The sequence below is a fragment of the Chenopodium album genome, chromosome 12 (assembly GCF_948465745.1).
Source record: "Chenopodium album chromosome 12, dcCheAlbu1.1, whole genome shotgun sequence".
NCBI lineage: Eukaryota > Viridiplantae > Streptophyta > Magnoliopsida > Caryophyllales > Amaranthaceae > Chenopodium > Chenopodium album.
Genome location: NC_137845.1, coordinates 52537698 through 52548556, shown reverse-complemented (window position 1 = coordinate 52548556; position 10859 = coordinate 52537698). Strand labels below are relative to the sequence as shown.

Below are 10859 nucleotides of genomic sequence, written 5' to 3'. Positions count from 1 at the left end.
GAGAAGACAGATGGTGTCTTTGTTCTGCTTCCCACTCACAGCCCTGATTCAGATTTAAAGCAAGGTTAGCCACAAAGATCCAAAGCATCAGTCTCTCTGTTATATCTGGATTCTATCAATTTCAACAACTACTCGTGCCAAGAAGCATTATTTAATGAAGGTAAGATTGCCTCGACAAGGCTAGGAAATAAAAGATTTTGACCTCATAAATGACACATAGTACAAAAATATATCACTGACACGGAACTCATACACATGTGTGATGATGATGCTGCTGATGTGCCAACTACTGCAAAAGTCAGTGTCATATCAAAGACAAACATATAACTGAATAAAAAAATTAAGGAGTACCAGTAATGAGGTCAGTGTTAGAAGCAAAATGGGAATCAGAATTGGAAGATGTTAACTACACTGCTTATAAGAGAAGAAAAATGAGGAAAAATACATACATGCCATGCCCACACAGCAAGTGTAGGTAAGAAACCAAATGCATGTGAATAATAGATCCTTACAAAATGCATGTTCACTGTGTAGATTTAGTATCATTATGCTCAGGTACTGAAGCACCTTTGCCTCAAGCCTGTTCTTGGTATCCCTACTAATCTTGAGCATGCGGATAAACTCAGCTAACACTTGATGTTCCATGAAACATCTGGGGAAAAAAAAAAAATCTTGTAATTATTAGAACAAGTATCATAATGCATATTACCAAATAAACATTTAAGGAAAAAAAAGGACAAACTCTTACTCGAAGATGATGGGTCATGCCTATCACCATATGTAAATTTTTCTACAATAGTTTGTAATATGTCCACAACTGTTTCCTGGAAAATTTTTTACATACAATATCCGACTATTGTCTCCAAAGCCACAGTATATGTGACATTAAATCATAGTGTTAAGTACAAAATCTAATAGTTCAACAGAGAACCGTCAAACAGAAGCAGTGCGAGACGTATACCCTATAAAATGTATGAACGACTTCAATTCCCTGCAATGCATTGATGATATACCTGAGAAGCAAGGTTCAAAAAAGACAATTAGATTTACTATAATCAAGAATTCAAGAGAAAGATGGATGCATTTCTCTAGAAAATACTCATGAAGTCATTACAACATTTTTAAATATAAAAGATTTAGCTTTATATGCTGTACATCATAATGTCACATCAGATTTTCAAAAATTTCCCCGTACTTGATAAATAGTATATTTATACAATCTATGCTCAAGGTCGAAAAAACAACAAATGCGAAAAACCTGTTGAAAGAAGCCAGGACAAAGACTCTAGCTATTTGCAGAACGGGCAACATTACTGTTACATTTTTTTTATTTAACATCTCAAAGTTCATGTAACTGCCTGAAAGGTTGAAATAAGTGACTGTACATTGGTAAGTTCTTACCTAGAGTCAACCTTCCAACTTAATCACCAAACCTCTATTTACCACTCACCAAACAATCAACCACAATTTCATGAATCATTTTGGAATATTTATTGCCTCTCCACAAATATTTTAAAACAGATACAAATAAGGAAAGATTACACTAATACAAGGAAAAAAAATACGAGGTAACAAAAGTATGCCAAGCTCAAGCAAAAAGGCGGAGAAGAAAGAGAATTCTTATCACACCCAACAAAAGCATTGTGAGTGTGGAGATAAGCTAAAAGCAATAACCAGTCCAAAAAGGCTTGCAAAGAGGAAAATAGACCACAGAACTCCCATTATTCCTTTCCAATCAAATCATCCACACAGATAGCTTAATAAAAAATGTTCACCTCATATCTCTCAAACCTCATAAACAAAGGATAGATGAAAAAAAAAAACCCAGCAAATTTTAAAAACACTTAAAGGCTTTGCTAGAGATAAGTCGACAAACTACAAATGCAAGATCAAGAGGTTCACTGTCAATCCATTAGATATATTTACAATGCCTAGCTTGGCCTTGAAACCAAAAGAACTCTAAAGTACTAGATTTCTCCAAACTACTAAGCTACATATACTGTTTATCGTCACCCACTATGGAAGCTAAGCATTCCAAATAATTAATAAGATATAAATATACAGAAAAATGCATGTTAAACATATTTTGGTCGTGGCTTTAACTGAAATAAACAAATCTAAAAAATTAGCAATTAACCAGTTAACTTTTCTGCCTTTAAAGTCCACAAGAAAATAGTCTTAAGGTTGCTCAACAAGTTAGTTAACTCCCACTTATGAAAATTCCACCCAACATGGAAGTTCAAAAAACATACTCCACTCACCATCACTAATAGAGATGAAGAAAAAGGATAAAAGGCTGTTCCCTCGACAAATAAGTCCAACCAAAAAAAAATGAGTTCCTTCATGCCAATCCTACCCATTTCTTTGAAAAATATAGCTTCTCCTAAACAGTTTATGCCAAAGAGAAAGCTTGTCAAAGAAGATGCAAAGGAGATGTTCAAAACCCAAACTTTCTTCTTCCCTAAACTTACAAATGCACTCCCAGCTCACAAAAAGCCTTCCCTAGACTTCAACAAAGTTCATAAACCTCTCTTACCACCTGCTTACATCAATCGAGGAGTTTAAAATGGTAAAAACTAGAAAAAGTACATTAAACATTTGCACTCATCTAACTTCACGGGAACCTTCTACTAAAACGGATCTCAAAATCAAAACTATAAATATATGAGGGTTATACCCTAATGAAAGACCAAATCTTGACAAAGTCCATAAACAAGAAGAAAAATCAAACCAATGAATTGCAACATAAATAGCAAGCTCATATCCCTTCTTCTAATCACTTTATATTTTTAAGACTAAATAAGCAAAGAAAATCACCCATGACCTTAAATCCATAAGCCACACAAGAAAAGCCAATTGACTTATGTCATAGACAAATCAGGCTTTTCTATCGCTTATAAAGAGAACTTCCTATCACTTAGGCTCCTGAAATGATAATAGTCCATAGTCCAAAATACCTGTGTGTGGGAGTAAAGTGGCAACCTGTTCAGCCTTCACTGCCATGGGGATGAGTAAAAAGTAACTTCATTTTAATTGAACCAGTCTCTTACAGGTAGTCATTTAGGTGACAAGATGGTGCAGAATGGATGATTAATTACTAATGTTTTGACATATTTGCTAATCCAAATTGGGCTCTACATGAATTCCTCTGAAAATATATCTAGGAAACTAAACAAAAATAAGTTTATTCTTGTATTAATAAATTAGAATCGAAATAAATTCTCTTGTGCTGTAAAAACAAATTACATGTTGAAGAGATTCATAGTTGAAATTAAACCTTGAAAGATAACAATAAAACATAAGAAAATAGAGGGTCATTTTATTTCTGTCTTTTTCTCTAAATAAAATACCGCATTTGAAATTTTGTGATCACACTATGTCAACTTTAAGCATTAACATCTACAATCATACTAGCAAAAACTGTATGACTATGACCTTATGCAAAATTATTGAAAAAAAAAATTGATAAACCTAGAAATGCAATCTACACATCAATTTTGTGACGTATATAGGCTCAAGAATAATACATTCTTGTTGCATCATGACCATAGTAAGTTGTCAAGTGTGGTAAAGTTGCATATACAACATTTCATGATGCTCAAGGCTGCCCCAGAATGAATTGACATATCAGAAAAATCAACTTCATATCTTCACCATTGAAAATCAAGTGTTTTAAAAACAGTCTCTTCAATGTCTCTTATAAACTTTCCAGTTAAAACACACCTCATATTGATAAGAGAATCTAAAAGTTTGGCTTGACTTATAAATAAATCAAAAGGTTTATCAGTGTAAATCTCAAAAATATCAATACATATATATAATAATGCATTTATTATGGTAAAGGAAAATTCATTAGCACACAATGGCCTTAATAGGTGTTGTTCTGAAGTTTCAAAAAGGCATTTTATAATGGTTTTTCACAAAATGGCACCAAAGCATGCAGATGATGGAGCAGCCTCGCAAAATCAGGCAAATCAGACCAACAATGCTTCAATGACTTAAAAGACATCTCTGAAGCCTTGGCTCAAGAATCTTCTTCTTTTTAGCAAAAACTATCCCAATTCAATACATCCATTTCTCTCCCTTCAACATGACCGTCTTAATAAAACTACATATGTACAGAATTTATGCCTCTCCTAGACCCAATTTAATCATTTTCATTAATAGCATCCAACCTTAGCACAACGCCACAACTCTCCCACCTTTGGAGTAATTACAACAACCTCGAAAGAAACTCTCTACTTTCCACTGTTATTCCATTGTACTAGTACTTCAATTACTACAGTCCTTGCATTTTAAGTAGTTAATACACTCTTATTTGTCAATACTCAAGTTCCAACATTGCATTGTCCCATGAAACATCTGGGAAAGTTTTTTCAAGTGGCAGGACTTTGAAATAATTAAAACAAGTATCATAATGCATATTACCACACACACACAAACAAAAAAAGAAAAAGAAAAAAAAAAAGACAAACTCTTACTTAAAGATTGATGGGTCATGCCTATCACCATATGTAATGATTTTTACGATAGTTAATAAAATGTCCACAACTGTTTCTTGGAAAATTTTGTATATAATATCACACTATTGTCTCCAGAGCCACAGTATCTGTGACATTAAATCATAGTATTAGGTACAAAATCCAATTGTTCAGCAATGTCAAACAGAATGTAATAGACTGAGATTATTGCTAACTTGCTCAACAGGAAATAGAGAGAAAAATATAATCTGATTTTTGATAATTGATTTAATAAGAAGATATAATAAAGATGGAAGCTTGAATATTGATTGAAAATGACAAAAGGTTTACAAAATGATAGGTTTAATAGCTTTAGGCTATTACTCTCAATATAGCAATAGCTTGAGGCTATAACTCTCTAACAATGGCTTGAGGCCATAACTCTCTAAGGTTTCCCTAAACAAATTTCTGCCTACTACTTCCTTTCCCCCCTCTCTCTATCTACACTAAAACTTAAGACTACTAACCTAATAATACTAGACTACCCATATTGCCCCTCCTTAGGTTAGTTTATTACACAGAAGCAATGCGCGATGTATATACCCTGTCAAATATATCAATGAGTTCAATTCCCTTCAATTCATTGATAATATAACAGAGATCCAAGGTTCAGTAAAGACAATTAGAATTACTGTAGATGACTAATCAAGAATTCGAGAGAGAGCTGGATGTAATGATGCATTTCTCCATAAAATACTCATGAAGTCATTACAGCACTTTAAAATACAAAAAAATTAGCTTTATATGCTCCACGCCTGTACATCATAATGCACATCAAATATTTTAGACAATTACCCCGTATTTGTTACCACTCAACAACAACAACCACAACAAAGCCTTAGTCCCAAAATGATTTGGGGTCGGCTGACATGAATCGTCAAAAGGAATATTACGATATAAAGAAACATACATAACAAAACCATCATTTAAAAGAGTTTGAAAAAGGTAAGTAAAGTGAGTAAACGAAAGAGCATTAAAAAAAAATTGAGGGAGTTTTAAAAGAAAATCAAGAATAAAATTCAAAAAAGTTTTAAACGAGTGGTTAAAACGTTCAAGTTGAAAACATAAGGTTTGAGAAAACTTCAGCAAAAGAAAACAATACAGTTCATAAAATATTGGTGAGCTAAAAATAGAATTAAAAACGAAAATAAATTTAAAAAGTATATATAATCAATTCACGCCGTTGACGTGAATTTTCTCCCTCCACACAACCCTATCAAACACCATATTCTCTTCAATCCCCATAGCACTCATGTCACTCTCAATCACCCTCTTCCAAGTTTTCGTAGGTTTTCCCCAACCTCTCGCGATCCCAACACTTTGCAATTCTTCAAGCCTCTTTACTGGTGTGTCACTTGGTCTCCTTCTTACATGGTCAAACCATCTTAAGCGATTCTCCCTTATCTTGTACTCAATCGATTGCCCCGCATTTGTTATATTGTAGAAAATAAGTATATTAATAATTTAATACAATCTATTCTCAAAAACGAGAACAACAAATGCAGAAAAACTGTCGAAAGATGCCAAGACAAAAAATCTAGCTATTTGCAAAACGAGCAGCATTATTGTTTCGTTTTTTTTTTTTTATCATCTCAAACTCCACGTAGCTGCCTGAAAGGTTGAAATTAGTGACTGTACATTGGTAAGCTTCTTACCCAGAGTCCACCTTCCAGCTTAATAAGCAAACCTCTATTTACCACTCACCAAACAATCAATCATCATTTCATGAATCATTTTGGAAAATTTATTGTCTCTCTGGTCTCTACAATAATTTTAAAACAGATCCAAGAAATGATTACACTAACACAAGTAAAAAAAAAAGTAAAAGGTAAACAATGTATGCCAAGCTCAAGCAAAAAGACAGAAAAAGAAAGAAAATTCTGATCACACCCAACAAAAGCCTTGTGAGTGTGGCTTCCAAAGAAGAAAATGGACAACAGAACATCAGAACTCCTAATTTCCCTCTCCATTCAAACCATCCATATAGATATCTTGACAAAGAGTGTTTTACTCATATCTCTTAAACCTCATATATACAGGACAACCCCTTTGATGAGCCAAAACAGGGGAGGAAAAATTATATATATCTGAAACCCAGCAAATCCTAACAGTAGTTAAAGGCTTTTCTAGAGACAAATTACAAATGCAAGATCAAGAGGTTCACTGTCAACCCATTAGATATATTTACAATACCCAGCTCATTACTAGATTCCTCCAAATTACCCAGCTACATATATATCGTCACCCCCTAATCCCCTATGAAACTAAGCATTCCAAATAATAAGATATAGAATATACAGAAAAGCTGCATGTTATACATATTTTTAGTAGTTGCTTTAACTAAAATAAACAAATCTAGTGAACTAGCAATTAGCCAACAAACTTTTCTGCCTTTAGAAGTCCACAAGAAAATAGTCAAAAGGCTTCTCAACAAGTTAGTAATAAACTCCCACTTGTGAAAATTCCACCCAACATGGAAGTTCAAAAGAACTTACTCCACTGAGCATCACTGATATAAATGGGGGAAAAGGATAAAAGACTGTTCCCTCGACAAATAACTCCAACCAAAAAAAAATGAGTTCCTTCATGCCAATCCTACCCATTTCTTTGAAAAATATAGCTTCTCCTAAACAGTTTTTGCCAAAGAGAAGGCTTGTCAAAGAAGATACAAATCCCGCTAAGGAGATGTTACAAACCCAAACTTCCTTCTTCCTTAGACTTACAAAAGCATTTCCAACTCACAAAATGTATTCCCTGAGATACAAGAAAGTTCATAAACCTCTGTAACCTCCTGCTTACATCAATCGGGGGTTTAAATGATAGAACTATAAATAGTAAATTAAAACATTTACACTCACTCATCTAACTTCACAGAAACATTCTATTAAAACGGATCTCAAAATCAAGGATCTCAAAATCAAACCTATGAATCTATGAGGATTATTCCCTTAAGAAAGACCAAATCTTGACGTAGTACATAAACAAGAAAAAAAATCAAACCAATGAATTGCAATATGTAGGCAATCTCGTATACCTTCTTGTAATCACTTTATGTTTTTAAAACCAAAACAGCAAAAAAAATCACCCATGACCTTCAATCCATAATCCAACGAAGAAAGCCAATTGACATATGGCATAGACAAACCAAGCTTTTCTATTATTTATGAAGAGATCTTCCTATCACTTACACTCCTGTAATGATAAGTACATAGTCCAAAATATCCTTGTAGGCGTAAAATGACAACCTGTTCAGCCTTACTGCCATGGGGATAAGTCAAAAGTATCTTAAAGAATAGATGATCAATTACTACTGTTTTGACATTTTTGCTAATATAAATTGGACTTTGACCATGAATCCCTATGAAAATATATCTAGAAAACTCAACATATATATATATATATATATATATATATATATATATATATATATATATATATATATATATATATATATATATATATATATATATATATAATGGGTTTGATCTTCTTGTATTAAAAGTTAAAAATCATAATAAATTCTTTTGTGTTGTTAAACAAAGTACAATGTAAAGGGTCATGCTAGACCTGTCTTTATCTTTAAATAAATACCACATTTGAAATTTTGTGATCAAACTACGTTAACTGCATTAACAACTACAATCATACCATAACAAAAACTATATGACTATGAACTCATGGAAAAAAAAAAAAAAAGGACAAGCCTAGAAATGTAATATTCACATCAATTTGAGCGCATTCTCGTAGCATCATGACCATCATAAGTTGTCAGCTGTGGTAAAGTTGCATATACAACATTTCATGGATGCATCATGCTCAAGGCTGCCCCAGAATGAATTGACGTATCAGAAAAATCAACTCCATGTCTTCCCCATTGAAAATCAAGAGTTTTTAAAACAGTCTCTTCAATGTCTCTTATAAACTTTCCAGTTACATCATACCTCATATCATTCATGAAAACATAAGAGAATCTAAAAGTTTGGCTTGACTTACAAAAGGTTTATCATTGTGAATCTCAAATATATCAATACATATAATAATGCCTTTAATGATATATTGTAATGGTAAATTCATAAGCACACAACGGCCTTGATAGGTGTTGTACTGCAGTTTCAAAAAGGCATTTTATAATGGCTTTTCACAAAATGGCACCAAAGCATGCAGATGATGGAGCAGCCTCGCAAAATCAACCAAATCAGACCAATAAGGATTCAATGACTTAAAAGACCTCTCTGAAGCCTCAGCTCAAGAATCTTCTTCTTTATAGCAAGAATTATCCCAATTCAATGCCTTCATTTCTCTCCCTTCAACATGACCGTCTTAGTAAAACTAAAGATATACAGAATTTATGCCTCTCCTAGACCCCATTAGGCATCTATTCACTAAAATCTTAAGCATTCATTCCATCAAACAATATCACTCATTTGTATTAATAGCATCTAACCTTAGCACAACGCCACAACTCACCCACCTTTGGAGTAATTACAACAACCACGACGAATTAATCAACCCCCTCGAAAGTCGAAAGCAACTCTCTACTTTCAAATGTTATTCCATTATACTAGGAACTCCAATTATTACAGTCCTTGTATTATAAGTATCGAGTTCCGACATTGCACTGTTACCAAAATGAATCAGTATGCAAACCAACTAAACTAATACCAGTAGTAGTTTATACTTCCTCCGTTTCTATTTACTTGCAACACAGCCTTGTGGCACGTGTTTTGAGATCGGGTTTATGTAATGTAAATGGATAAATTATTAATTATAATTTTTACAAATGATACTTAACCCTACTCTAATCTTCGTGTAAAAATTATATTGATAAAATCGCTCGTCTACCCTCACTAATCATCTCCTAAAACTGTGTGCCTAAAAGGTGTGTTGCAAGTAAAAGAAAACGGAGGAAGTATATAATTAAAGTACAGCATAATTTAAGAACACTTTAAAACTAATCTCACATTTTACAAATTTCAATCTTCATTGCAAATTAATCACCCAAAAACCCTAATTTTTATTTCTTTTCTGCTCAAGTAAGCTAAACTAATTCACCACAGTAATCTATTGAGTTAATAATATGAACCCTAAACCTAATCAATCAACAAAACTTCGGTAATCAGGATAATTCACCTCCAAAATGATAATCGATTTCAATTAAGCAAACAAACAAAAAATTGAAAATTGGAGAGAGAAAGTTACCGGAAATGTTGGAGAGAGAAGCGATCAATGGGGCGCCAAAATGATCGCAACATTATCGAGGACGCTGCAGTAGATTGAGTAACTGTGCAGATGAAAGAGGCGTTTGATTAGGAATACATTATACATGCAATGATGCAATTGCAATTTCTGGTGCGAAAATAACAGAAATTGGTAACAGTCAACTTTTTTTTTTTTCATTTTTCTTTTGGTTTTTTATTGGAAAATTATACATTTATACACAACCGCTCATGTCGAGAAAATACTTGTTAATATGGTATATTAACAAAACATGTTAATATGGAGGTGTGGAGGTTAATTCGCATACTTTAGTAAGGGTAGACTCGTAATTTAGTCAGTAACTTTATTTACCAAACTAGCACCCATTAACAAACGTCAATGTACTCCATTCAAATCATCATGCCGTTCTAACACCATTGTCCGATCCATATGCCTTAAAATTCAAAATCGCCGACAGATTACCATTCGCTGTCCAAAACCTCAACACATTTGAGCTTCAAAGAGCCCGACACAAATTATCAGGCTACATTGAATTTGATAGAATGGGTGATTTGATTATGCATCATTAGATTTAATTGAAGCTTGATTGGTTTTTGTAATTTGGTATAATTGTGCTGTTCACCGGCAATCGATTTGCTATGAACTGTTGTTCAACTAATATTGTGACCAAGTTGTTAATGACTGAAAAATAGCTTCTTCATTTTGCATAGACAAATTAGTTTACGAGCCAATTGGTATCGAATGTTTAAATTAACTCAATTACCAGCAATTAATTAAATGACGGCTTCCGATACGGCGAAGATCTGAGCGCTAGGAGAAGAGTACAGTGAGAGTCTGAGAGGAGAGATGAGAGGGAGGAGAGAGAAATGGGATTGTATGAAATTTGGTGTTTTCCAGAATGAAGAACAAACGGAGTTTTAAAAACGTTAGGAAACGTCCAGTTAGACAGTTGGTTGCCACTTCACCGAATGCGGAAATAACAATTTAATATTTTAATAAGTGCTCATAATTGCGAATGTGCAATTATATTAACAAACTTTGTTAATATGCCATATTAACCGGGCATAGCTCCACTCATGTCCCTTGTTGAAACATTTGAATTTAAATTTCATAACCCAAGGA

General features: G+C 33.3%; 1 long non-coding RNA gene across 1 annotated transcript; it reads right to left on the bottom strand.

The window, feature by feature from the left end:
• On the bottom strand, positions 1–9831 carry LOC145572600 (uncharacterized). Its single transcript, XR_014096891.1, has 3 exons — positions 9720–9831; positions 749–1013; positions 1–652 (listed from the first exon to the last, which is right to left on the bottom strand). It is a non-coding gene; the product is annotated as an uncharacterized LOC145572600 (long non-coding RNA).
• Positions 9832–10859: the final 1028 nt, after the last annotated feature.